General features: G+C 44.5%; 1 pseudogene; it reads left to right on the forward strand.

Annotated features, from left to right (window-relative positions):
- The first annotated feature begins 8,718 nt into the window (after positions 1-8,718).
- Positions 8,719-8,911, forward strand: LOC125997822 (uncharacterized; annotated as a pseudogene).
- The last annotated feature ends 4,286 nt before the right edge of the window (positions 8,912-13,197 follow it).

A 13,197-nucleotide genomic window follows, 5' to 3' on the forward strand; every position in this document is an offset into this window, starting at 1 on the left:
AAACCCACGCACCACCAAATGTGACCCAAGAACAGTCAGTCCCTCGGGGGACTGAAGTAATAATATGCCGGACGAGGCACTTGCACACTTGACGCTGACCCAGGTTTAGTTCCCAGCAACAGCTGGAATGACTGCTTTGCAAGCGTCTGGTCACATGTTCTTGCCCCTGATGTCCGTCCACATGATCAGACATGGCCTAGGCATCTTGTGCTGTTTGAGACTGCTCTGCTTTCTCATTCCTGGCACACCACAAATGATTTTTGACCACCAAAGAAGAGGTTTGACCCCGGGGAAGGTTCCACAACTAAAGACAGCCAGAGTGGTGAGTACAGGAATGTGGCTGTACTCACCATACCACCCCCAGCCACATACCCATCATTGGTGTGCTGCTACCAAGAGTCTGAAACAGGAGGACCAAGCTCTGGGGGTGCAGCCCATACTCTGCAACATGCAGAATGTTGCAATGAGGCATTAATAAGTGGGAATGTTTTCTTAATTATGACTTCCTCCTTTTGGTTTGGGGCCCATATCAGGGCTTCCTCCTGGCAGTGGGAATGCCAGGAATTCTACAATATGGGATGCCAGGAATAACAGGTTGGACACACGCAAGGCAAACCAACCACTAGTTACAATTTATTTTTCCATGGTTCAGTAACCAGGGAATGACATAAACTTTTGTTTTAGGAGTAGGACTTACCTGACTCCTGGTTCTGCACTTAGGGTCACTCCTGATAAGGCTCAGGAGACCATGTGGGGTTCTGAGATCAAACTCGTGCAAGACAAGCACCCTATTCCTGTACTAGAAGGCCCCAGATGACACACTTGGTTGTGGTTCCTGCATATGGTTGTGCCATCCATTAGCTGCAGCAGAGTTTTGGGGATCATGCTTGGCACCCATGGGTAACACAGGATAAAATCAACAGCTTTAAACCAACAAGGTAGGTCTATGAGTATGTTTGAGGTTCTGGAGCACTAGGACTGGGTAAGGTACTTGCCTTGCATGTGGCTGGTCTGGGTTATTTTTGTTTGCTTTTTTGTTTTTTCGGGCCACACCCGTTTGATGCTCAGGGGTTACTCCTGGCTAAGCGCTCAGAAATGGCCCCTGGTTTGGGGAGACCATATGGGACGCTGGGGGATCAAACCTCGATCCTTGGCTAGCGCTTGCAAGGCAGACACCTTACCTCTAGCACCACCTCTCCAGTCCCTGGGTTATTCTTGTTACTTCAAGCTCCACCCAGGTTCAAGCTTGGCCCCCCAGTCTCCACTAGGAGTGATCCCTGAGCAAACAAGGAGTAATCCTGTTGGATGTGGCCAAAAATAAAACTGTTAGATTAGAAGTTGGTTACATGGGGCCGGAGAAATAGCATGGAGGTAGGGCATTTGCCTTGCGTGCAAAAGGTCATCGGTTCCGAATTCCGGCATCGCATGAAGCCAGGAGTAACACCTGAGTGCTACTGGGTGTGACCCAAAAAACAAAGCAAACAAAACAAAAAATAAATAAAACCACTTTGGGGCCAGAGCGATGACACAGCGGTAGGGCATTTGCCTTGCATGTGGCCAATTCAGCATCCCATATGGTCCCCTGTGCCTGCCAGGAGCGATTTCTGAGTGCAGAGCCAGGAGTAATCCTGAACACTGCCGAGTGCCCCCACCCACCCAAAAAAATAAGAACTTTGGAGGCCCGATAGATGGTAGAAGAGGGCATTTACCTTAAATGCAACACACCTGGGTTTGATCCGCAGCACTCCATATGGTTCCCCAAGCACACCAACAAGTGATCTTTGAGTGCACAGGCCAGGATTAAACCCCAAAACAAAACCAAGCGTGGCACCCCACCCCAAAATGAGCACTTTTTTTTTCTCACCTTGATAAATTGTCAGAAATACCAAAAAAAAGAAAAGAAAAGAAATACCTCAAACAATGGCCAAGACAATTCAGTAATAAAGTTGTTATTTACAAATTTCAAGATGGTCATGCTTTTTATTCCAGGCAATATTCCTGAAGGAAAGAAGATAAATACAATTTCATTGAAAGCAGAAAACGATGCATTTTTATGGGCCAAAGTGGTAGCATAGCAGTAGGGCATTTTTGTCTTGCATGTGGCTAATCCAGGAAGGATGTGGGTTCTATCCCTAGCATCTCATATGGTCCCCCGAGCCAGTCATGGTTTCTGAGTGCAGAGCCAGGAGTAACCCGAGTGCCACCGGGTGTGGCCAAAATTTTTCGTTTTGTTTTGTTTGTTTGTTTTTGGAACATACCCGGCAGCACTCGGGTTACTCCTGGCTCTGCACTAAGAAATGATTCCTGGCAGGTTCATTGGACCAGATGGAATGTCAAGGATTGAACGTGGGTCAGTCACAGTTCGACAGAGTGCAAGGCAAACACCCTACCACTGTGCTATTACTCTGGCCCATAGCAGAAAATGTTTCTACAGAAGAAATCTAATCTAATTGCAATAACCAGGGAAGTTTGCTTGAAAAGCATCTGAGAAGGGTTTCTGAGAAGGGCTGAAGAGATAGCACAGCAGTAGGGAGTTTGCCTTGCACGTGGCTGACCCAGGACAGACCTGGGTTTGATTCCCGGCATCCCATATGGTTCCCTGAGCCTGCCAGGAGTGATTTCTGAGAGCAGAGGCAGGAATAATCCCTGAGAACCACTGGATGTGACCCAAAAAAAAAAAAAAATACATCTGAGAAGCTAGAAAGATGGTACAGTGAGTAAAGCACTTGCTTTGCAGATGTCTGACCTGGATCTAATCCAAGGTATCTCAGATGGTTTCCTGAGCACCACCAGAAGTGATTTCTGAGTGCAGAGCCAGGAGTAACCCTTGAACATTAGTGCTAAAACCTAAAAGAAAAAAAGATAGGTATGTTGAAGGAAAGTTAGGGTAGGACATCAGCTTAGTGCATCCCATAGGTAGGACATTAGCCTATCATATCTGGCATCCCATATGGTCCACCAAGCTCACCAGAAATGATCCCTAAATGCAGAGCCAGGAATAAGCCCTGAGCATAGCACAATAGCTTAGGCCCTAGGTATTCACAGCCTTGAAAATAGTCTTGTGGGGCCGGAGAGATAACATGGAGGTAAGGCGTTTGCCTTTCATGCAGAAGGATGGTAGTTCAAATCTCGGCATCCCACATGGTCCCCTGTGCCTGCCAGGGGTGATTTCTGAGCGTAGAGCCAAGAATAACCCCTGAGCGCTGCTGGGTGTGACCCCACCCCCCAAAAAAAAGAACATAGTCTTGCAGGTTCCTTCGAACTCTCATCCACTGCTGGTTGGGAATGTCTTCTGGTTCAATGCTTATAGAGAAAGGTATGCAGAGTTCTCAGTAAACTTAGAATTGAACTGCCATATGACCCAACAATTCTACTTTTGGATATCTACCCCCAGGACTTAAAAACATTCATTCAAAAGGACACATAAGCACCATTATTCATTGCTGCACTTAGTATAATAGTATAAGATACGAATCAACCTACATGTCCAATCCCAGATGAATGAATTATAAAGATGAAGTACATATACACAATAGGTTACTAAGCAGCTGCAAGGAGCAATAAAATGCAATTTGCTGCAACTTGTTTGGAATTGGAATATACCATGCTGAGTGAGTAAAACAGAAGAAGAAAGACAAGCACAAATGCTCCCACTTTTTTATGGTATATAGAATACCTTGACGAGGAAATGTAGTAAAGAGGGGATGACAAGATCATCTTTGAACTCAGAGCTCGAGTAGGAGCAAACCAGACAAAATAAATCAAGGAGGAAAGGGAAAGACTGAGAAAGGAAGAAGTGATGAGAGAACAGGGGCCAGGATTATTTGCTGTTGTCAGAGAGTGGTGTAGCGATCAATCCAAGCACAGATTCAGCACTGAAAATGAGATCTAAGCTACAACCACCAGATTCAGCAGTGTGCCTGTCAAGGTGGTGGGCAAAGGATCATGGAGTACGGGAGCACTAGTGTGAAGTATTAACACATCGTGGGACTGATGTTGAAATATGCCTAATGGGGCCAGAGCAGTAGGGCATTTGCCTTGCGCACAGCTGACCTAGGACAGGCCTTGGTTTGGCCCCTGGCATCCCATATGATACCCCAAGCCAGGAGCGGCTTTTGAGTGCATAGCCAAGAGTAACACCTGAGTATCACCAGGTGTGGCCCAAAAACAAACAAAAAAGAGTTTCCAGGAGCAGTGGTAGGGTATTTGCCTTGCACGCAAATGGATGGACCTGGGTTTGATCCAGCATCACACATAATCCCCCAAACCTGCCAGGAGCAATTTCTGAGTGCAGTCAGAAATAAGCCAAGTGCAGCTGGGTGTGGCCCCTTCAAAAAAAGTTTCCTTACATTAGAAGACAAACTTGCTATAAAGTGGTACTGAGCATGGCATACACTAATGGTGCTGATGGGTGCCATTACTAGATCAGGAAAGGTGTGTTTGGGGCTGAAGTGACAGTACAGTGGGTAGAGTCCTTGCCTTGCATATGACCAGTCTAGGTTCGAATCCAACATCCCATATGGTCTCCTGAGCACAATCGAGTGATTCATGAGTGTAGTGCCAAAAAAAGCTCTGAGAGATGCAAATCATAACAATGAGATGTCATCTCACACCACAAAAACACATCACAAAGAACAAGAACTTCCTGTGTTGGTGTGGATGTGGGGAGAAAGGGACTTTCATTCACTGCTGGTGGGAATGAAAACTGGTCCAGCCTTTTTTGGAAAAACAATTTGGATATTCCTCAATTAACTATAAACTGAGCTCCCATATAATCCAACAGTATCATTCCTAGGGACTTACCTAAGAAACCAAAAACACCGTGCAGAAAATCCTTCTGCATTCCTATGTTCATTGCAAGAGGCAAGGTTAGTTCCTTAGTTTCTTCTTTATTATTTTTTGGTTCCTGGTTCACACCTGGTGGTGCTCAGGGGTTGCTCCTGATTCTGCTCTCAGAAATAGTTCTTGGCGGGGGCCGGAGCTATAGCACAGCGGTAAGGCGTTTGCCTTGCATGCGGCCAACACAGGATGAACCCAAGTTTGAATCCCGGCATCCCATATGGTCCGCTGAGCCTGCCAGGAGCGACTTCCAAGCACAGAGCCAGGAGTAACTTCTGAGCGCCGATGGGTGTGACCCAAAAACAAAAACAAACAAACAAAAAAAGCTCTTGGCAGGCCCAGGGGACCATATGAGATACTAGGAATTGAATTCGGATCAGCCATATGCAAGACAAACACCCTACCCATTGTGCTATTGCTCTGGCCCCAATTCCTTAGTTTCTGTACTCTCTCTAGCTCCAAAAACCAGTTTAAAAATTAATTTGACCTATTGATGGATTGATTTTGGGGCTATGCATGGATGTGTTCAGGGCTTATGCTCGACATTATGTACTCAGAGATCCTTCCCAGCAGGCTCAGGGGACCATATATAATTCTGGGGATCAAATCTGGGCCTTCCATGTACAAGGCAAGTGCCCTTCATGCTGTACTATCTCTCCAACTCCCCCAAATTATTATGTTTTATATATTATTAAACTCTTTGGTACATGATTAACATATATGTAATATATGTTGTTAAAAGTGAATAATCCAGGGGCCGGAGAGATAGCATGGAGGTAAGGCATTTGCCTCTCATGCAGAAGGTCATCGGTTTGAATCCCGGCGTCCCATATGGTCCCCCGTGCTTGCTAAGAGCAACTTCTGAGCATGGAGCCAGGAGTAACTCCTGAGCAACTGCCGGGTGAGACCCAAAAACCAAAAAAAAAAAAAAAAAAAGTGAATAATCCAAATAAAAGCACATTATTTCTTTTAGTTCAGCAAACATTTTAAAAAATTATTAATTTTTATTAATAATTAATTTTAATTAATGATTTAAAAAACATTAAAAAAAGGCTGGAGAGACAGTGTGGAGGTGGTGCATTTGCCTTGCATGCAGAAGGATAGTGGTTCAAATGCCAGCATCCCATATGGTCCCCCATGCCTTCCAGGAGCGATTTCTGAGCATAAAGTCAGGAGTAATCCCTGAGTGCTGCCGGTGTAACCCCAAAACAAACAAACAAAAAAAAAAGTTTTAGAAACAATAGATGTATATAGCAACGTAGCAGGCTATAAAATTAACACACAGAAATCAATGGCCTTTTTATACACCAATAATGATAGAGAAGAGATGGATATTAAGAAAACAACTCCATTCACATTAGTCTCACATAAACTCAAATACCTTGGAGTCTACTTGACTAAAGATGTGAAGGACCTATACAAAGAAAACTATAAAACTATAAAACTATAAGACACGGAAATGGAAATTCATACACTGCTCTTGGATTGGCAGGATTAATATCATTAAAATGACAATAACTCCCCAAAGCTTTGTACAGATTTAATGCAATCCCTCTAAAGATACCCATGACATTTTTCAAAGAAGTGTATCAAACACTTCTAAAATTCATTTGGAACAATAAACACCCACGAATAGCTAAAGCAATACTTGGGAAAAAGAATATGGGAGGTATTACTTAGCTCAACTTTAAACTGTATTACAAAGCAATAGTTATCAATAAAAAGCATAGTATTGGAATAAAGACAGACCCTCAGATCAGTGTAACAGGCTTGAGTACTCAGACAATGTTCCCCATATATACCGTCACCTAATTTTTGATAAAGGTGCAAGAAATTCTAAATGGAACAGGGAAAGCTCTTCAATAAGTGGTGTTGGCACAACTGGCTAGCCACTTGTAAAAAAGCAAACTTAGACCTCCAGTTAATATCATATACAGGGCCCAGAGAGATAGCACAGCGGCGTTTGCCTTGCAAGGAGCCGATCCAGCACCAAAGGTGGTTGGTTCGAATCCTGGTGTCCCATATGGTCCCCCGTGCCTGCCAGGAGCTATTTATGAACAGACAGCCAGGAGTAACCCCTGAGCAACGCCGGGTGTGGCCCAAAAACCAAAATATATACATATCATATACAAAGGAAAATCCAAATGTATTAAAGACCTAGATATTAGACCTGAAACTATAAAGTATATAGAACAACATGTTGGTCAAATAATCCATAACATTGAGACTAAAGGTATCTTTAAAGAGGAAACAGTACTCTCTAAACAAGTGAAAGCAGAAATTAATAGATAGGACTATATTAAGCTGAGAAGCTTCTGCACCTCAAAGGAAATAGTGCCCAGAATACAAGAGCCACCCACTGAGTGGGAGAAACTATTCACCCAATACCCATCAGATAAGGGGTTACTATCCAAAATATACAAGGCACTGACAGAACTTTACAAGAAAAAAGCATCTAACCCCATCAAAAAATGGGGTTTTGACAAAAACGAAATACAAATGGCTAAAAGGGGGACTGAGAAGGTGGCGCTAGAGGCAAGGTGTCTGCCTTGCAAGCACTAGCGTAGGATGGACCGCGGTTCGATCCCCCGGCCTCCCATATGGTCCCCCCAAGCCAGGAGCGATTTCTGAGCACATAGCCAGGAGTAACCCTTGAGCGTCAATCGGGTGTGGCCCAAAAACTAACAAACAAACAAAAAAACAAATGACTAAAAGGCACATGAAAAGATGCTCCACATCACTAATCATCAGGGAGATGCAAATCCAAACAACTATGAGGTACCATCTCACGCCACAGAGATTGGCGCAAATCACAAAGAATGAGAACAAGCAGTGCTGGTGGGATGTGGAGAGAAAGAAACTCTTATTCACTGCTGGTGGGAATGCTGTCTGGTCCAACCTTTGTGGAAAGCAGTATGGAGATTTCTCCAAAAGCTGGAAGTTGAGCTCCCATACGATCCAATACAATCCAGCTATATTACTCCTAGGGATATATCCTAGGAACACAAAAATACAATTCAAAAATCCCTTCCTCACACCTATATTTATTGCAGCGTTGTTTACAATAGCCAGACTCTGGAAACAGCCCCTCAATAGATGAACGGTTAAAGAAACTATGGTACATATACACAATGGAATATTATGCAGCCATCAGAAGAGATGAAGTCATGAAATGTTCCTATACATGGATGTATATGGAATCTATGATGCTGAGTGAAATAAATCTGAAGAAGAGAGAGAAACACAGAATGGTCTCACTCATCTATGGGTTTTGAGAAAAATGAAAGACATTTGTGTAGTGATTCTCAGAGACAAAATAGAGGAGGACTGGACGGTCCAGCTCCCGACATGAAGCTCACCACGGGGATCGTTTAGTGCAGTCACAGAAATAATTACACTGAGAACTATCATAACAAAATGGGACTGAATGAGGGAAGTAGAAAGCCTGTCTAGAGTACAGGCCAGTGTGGGGTGGGGAGGAAGGACACTGGGGTTATTGGTCATGGGAATGTTGCGCTGGTGAAGAATTTTATATATAAAAAATATTTTATATAATATAAACATATATAATATATAATATAATGTATATAATATAAATATAAATATTTTTTTATATTTTATATATAAAATCCTTCACCAGCGCAACATTCCCATCAAAAAAAAAAAAAAAAAAGAGGGGCCGGGCGGTGGCGCTACAGGTAAGGTGCCTGCCTTGCCTGCGCTAGCCTTGGACGGACCGCGGTTCGATCCCCCGGTGTCCCATATGGTCCCCCAAGCCAGGAGCAACTTCTGAGCACATAGCCAGGAGTAACCCCTGAGCGTTACCGGGTGTGGCCCAAAAACCAAAAAAAAAAAAAAAAAGAAAAGAAAAGAAAATAAGGCTTCCCAATTCTTACCACAGTCTGTGTTCTTTACACTGAAAAAGGAGGTACAGTAAATGCACCCCATATACACCTCTGTTCCTGGATCAGCTGCTTGCAAGGTAAACACCACTGTGCTATCTCTCCGGGCCCCCATATACACCTCACCCCAGGCCCTTTCCCTGGTCTGTATTGTGAATTGGGGGACAGAAAAAAACATTAAAAAATAATTCATGGGCCGGGCAGTGGCGTAAGAGGTAAGGTGCCTGCCTTGCCTGCGCTAGCCTTGGACGGACCGCGGTTCGATCCCCCGGTGTCCTATATGGTCCCCCAAGCCAGGAGCAACTTCTGAGCGCATAGCCAGGAGTAACCCCTGAGCGTCACCGGGTGTGGCCCAAAAACAAAAAAAAAAAAAAAAATTCAGGAGGGGAGAGAGAGCGATAGGTCAGCGGGTCAGAAACTTGCTTTGCCTATGGTCACATCGGCCAACCCAGGCTTGATCTCCAGCACCACGAATGGCCCCTGAACACTTCCAAGTGTACAGCTGTGCAGGGGGTATAGGCTTCTTCCTCCAAAATAAGGGCCTAATTCAATGCCCTCAAAGATGGGCTTTCTGGTCTGTTGGTGTACCTATCTGAGACCCGCCCATTAATGGGAGGGGTCTTGGGAACTGAATATTAGGTGTGACCTTACCTGCAACACCCCGCCCATTCCTGGGAGGGGTCTTGGAATAGGTAGATAAACCCTGGAGCCTGGGGATTAGGGCTCTGCCCTGCATTTTATAATTCAGCCATCTTCCTTTGGCCTCCGTCCTGGTCAAAGACCAAAAGAGGCAAAGAACCTAAAGCCCGCGAGTGCAGCAGGGCAGACCCTAATCCCCTCGCTCCAGGGTTATCTACCTATTCCAAGACCCCTCCCAGGAATGGGCGGGGTGTTGCAGGTAACGTTACACCTAATATCTGGTTCCCAAGACCCCTCCCAGAAATAGGTGGGTCTTAGGTAGCTACACTCAAATCCAGGGTCTCAGGTACACCAACACTGGTCTACCTGGACTTGATTGAAAATGGGTCCAGAGAGGTAGAATGAAGATAAGGCATTTGCCTCTCATGCAGAAAGTCATTGGTTCGAATCCCGGTAGCTGCCAGGAGTGATTTCTGAGTGTGGAGCCAGGAGTAACTCCTGAGCGCTGTCAGGTGTGACCCAAAAACCAACAACAACAACAACAAAAAATAAAGAAAAGGTGCTTCTTCTTGCCTGCTACACCACCTTTTTTTTGGGGGGGCACACCCGGCGGTGCTCAGGGGTTACTACTGGCTGTCTGCTCAGAAATAGCTCCAGGCAGGCACGGGGGACCATATGGGACACCGGGATTCGAACCAACCATCTTTGGTCCTGAATTGGCTGCTTGCAAGGCAAACACCGCTGTGCTATCTCTCCAGGCCCATACCACCTTTCTGGCGTCTCTTTGAAGGATCTATGTACGTCTTAGATTTATCTTCTCAGGAGCTTGTAGTTGATTCTTTGATACATGTTTCTAGTTTTAGACACCCTGTGTTTAGGTTAGTTTTCTTTACATTTTCCTGTGATGCGCTTATGCAAACAGCCACTCTTTTATTATTGACTAGTTTTTCCTTTAATAAGTGTAGACAATATTTTTGTTTACTAAAAACAAATGGGGAATTGTTGTGTATGTAAACATTTTATGGGATTATTATGTTACTGACTCTACCCTGATCGGTGATTGTGCCCTACTCTAGGGTGTGACCTGGCATTCTGCCCCCACCCTAGGGTGGTACCTGATTCTGCTTCCACCATTGGGTGGTATCTGATCCCACCATTGGGTGGCACCTGATTCTGGGGGATAAAAACAAGGGTCTGTGAAAGGCGAGAAGCACCTTTTCTTTGTTGTTGTTGTTGTTGTTGTTGGTTTTTGGTAATTGGTTTTTGGGTCACACCTGGCAGCGCTCAGGAGTTACATTTTTTTGTGTGTGGAAATATTAACTTTATTCGGTGGACAAGACTGAAGTCCAAAGTCTCAGCATCAGTTCCAGCCAAAAAGCCCCTCGCCTTCCACAGACCCTTGTTTTTATCCCCCAGAATCAGGTATCACCCAATGGTGGGATCAGATACCACCCAATGGTGGAAGCAGAATCAGGTACCACCCTAGGGTGAGGGTGGAATGCCCCTAGGGTAAGGCACAATCACCGATCAGGGTAGGGTCAGTAACCTAATAATTCCATAAAATGTTTACATACACAACACAGCTGGAGTAATCCCTGAGCATAGGTGGTATTGCCCCCAGATCCAAAGACAAAAATTCAGAGGGTCAGGAAAACAGTACAGGGGTTAAGGCAATTGACTGTATGTAGTTGACACTGGATTGATTCCTAGTCCTGAAACACTGCCAGAAGCACAAAGTCAGGAATAAACTCTAAATACCACTGGCTGTGGTCCAACCCTGCCCCTCCCTCCCTACTTCATGGAGATTGGAAAGGAAAAGATCTAAAAGGATCTTTAGCAGCACCATAATGAAAAAATTCTAAGAAGGGCTGGAGCGATAGCACAGTGGGTTGGGCATTTGCCTTGTATATGGCCAACCTGGGTTCAATCCCTAGCATTTCATATGGTACCCTGAGCCTGCCAGGAGTAATTTCTGAATGCAGAGTCAGGAGTAAGCCCTGAGCACTGTTGGGTGTGGCCAAAACCAAAAGAAAAAAAAAAAGTCCTAAGAAACACAAATTACCTTTTTTTTTTTTTTTTTGGTTTTTGGGTCACACCCGGCATCGCTCAGGGGTTACTCCTGGCTCCATGCTCAGAAATCGCCCCTGGCAGGCACAGGGGACCATATGGGATGTCAGAATTTGAACCACCATCCTTCTGCATGAAAGGCAAACGCCTTACCTCCATGCTATCTCTCTGGCCCCACACAAAATATCTTGACCTTTTTTTTTTTTATGATTTCCTTTAAATCCACAAGCAAGTCTCTTACCTGTGCCTTTAAAATATAATCAGATAATCAGAAAAAAATATAATCAGAGATGGAGTGATAGTACAGAGTAAGGCATTTGCTTTGCATGGTGGCTGGCCTGTGTTCTAGGTACAGCATCTCAGATGGTTCTCTGAACACTGCCAGGAAAAATTCCTGAGTGCAGTCACAAGTGACTCCTGAGCCTTGCTGGGTGTAGCCCCCTCCCCAAAAATAACCAGAATTTGTCTTTTTTTTTTTCTGTATCCAGTGAGGCTTGGGCAACTACGTCAGTTGATGTGCTCAGGAATCTTTCCCACAGTGTCTGGGATCAAACCTGAGGCTCCTGCATTAAATCCTGCATGTATGAACCTACACATATATCATGCTCAGGCACTTGTCCTCAGATGGTCAATACTGAAAGCTGAGAAAGAACTGGAGACAGGATGTCCAAATTCAGTAGAAATTTTGAGAAAAGGAGGGGGAAAGAGAAAGAATAGGGAAACTGGGTTAAGGTTTCCTTAAGTAGGATGCCTACGAAAGGGGGAAAATCCTATGTTTAATTTTATTTTTTGTTATTGGGCCACTCTAGGTGATGCTTAGGGGTTACTGAATACTTTCCCTGCTGTACTATAACTCTAGCCCCTCTACCTTTAATTTTTGGAGGCATCATACTTAAAGTTTTCTTTTTTTTTTTTTTTTTTTTTTTTTTTTTGTGGTTTTTGGGTCACACCCGGCAATGCTCAGGGGTTTTTCCTGGCTCCGTGCTCAGAAATTGCTCCTGGCATGCGCGGGGGACCATATGGGACGCCGGGATTCGAACCGATGACCTTCTGCATGAAAGGTAAATGCCTTACCTCCATGCTATCTCTCCGGCCCCCTAAAGTTTTCTGACTCAATTTTTTTGTTTATATTTAGGCCACACCAGGCAGCACATAGGAGTTACTCCTGTCTCTGAGCTCAGAAATCACTTTTGGCAGGCTTGGAGGACCATATTGAACCCAGGTGTCACTGCACGTAACATGGATGTCTCCATTATAAAGGGATAGCAAACTCCAGATAGGTCTACTGGCTTTCCTGGTGAAGTGCCTAATTTTCCCCAAGAAATAATTCAGCCAGAAGGCCCATCAGTGGAAGTCAATCATAATCCCTGCGTGGATTACTGGCTCTATTTCTGACATGGCTGTGACATTATATATCTCTTTACTTTTATTTATTTGGCTTTGCCTCCCTTGCTAAACTACAGATATTCGGCTTCAGTTATCCTGCAATCTTATAGAAATTTTCAGCACCAAGATGCTAAATTCCCCACTGGCTAGTATATTTGCAACTCAAAGGTTGAGCCAAACCAGTTCCCAGCAACTTGCTTTTTCCTGCTCTCAGCTTCATGGTGCTATAAGATAGCTTCTGCCTTCCTTGAATTCTACTTTCCATCTCAAGTTTTGCCTTACCTCTAGCAGGGCTCTTTCTCACCTATATAGGGTAGTTATTTGATATGTAGATTCTAGGGTCTGGTACCATTGTGTTGTCCCT

Source organism: Suncus etruscus, chromosome 19, assembly GCF_024139225.1.
Source record: "Suncus etruscus isolate mSunEtr1 chromosome 19, mSunEtr1.pri.cur, whole genome shotgun sequence".
NCBI lineage: Eukaryota > Metazoa > Chordata > Mammalia > Eulipotyphla > Soricidae > Suncus > Suncus etruscus.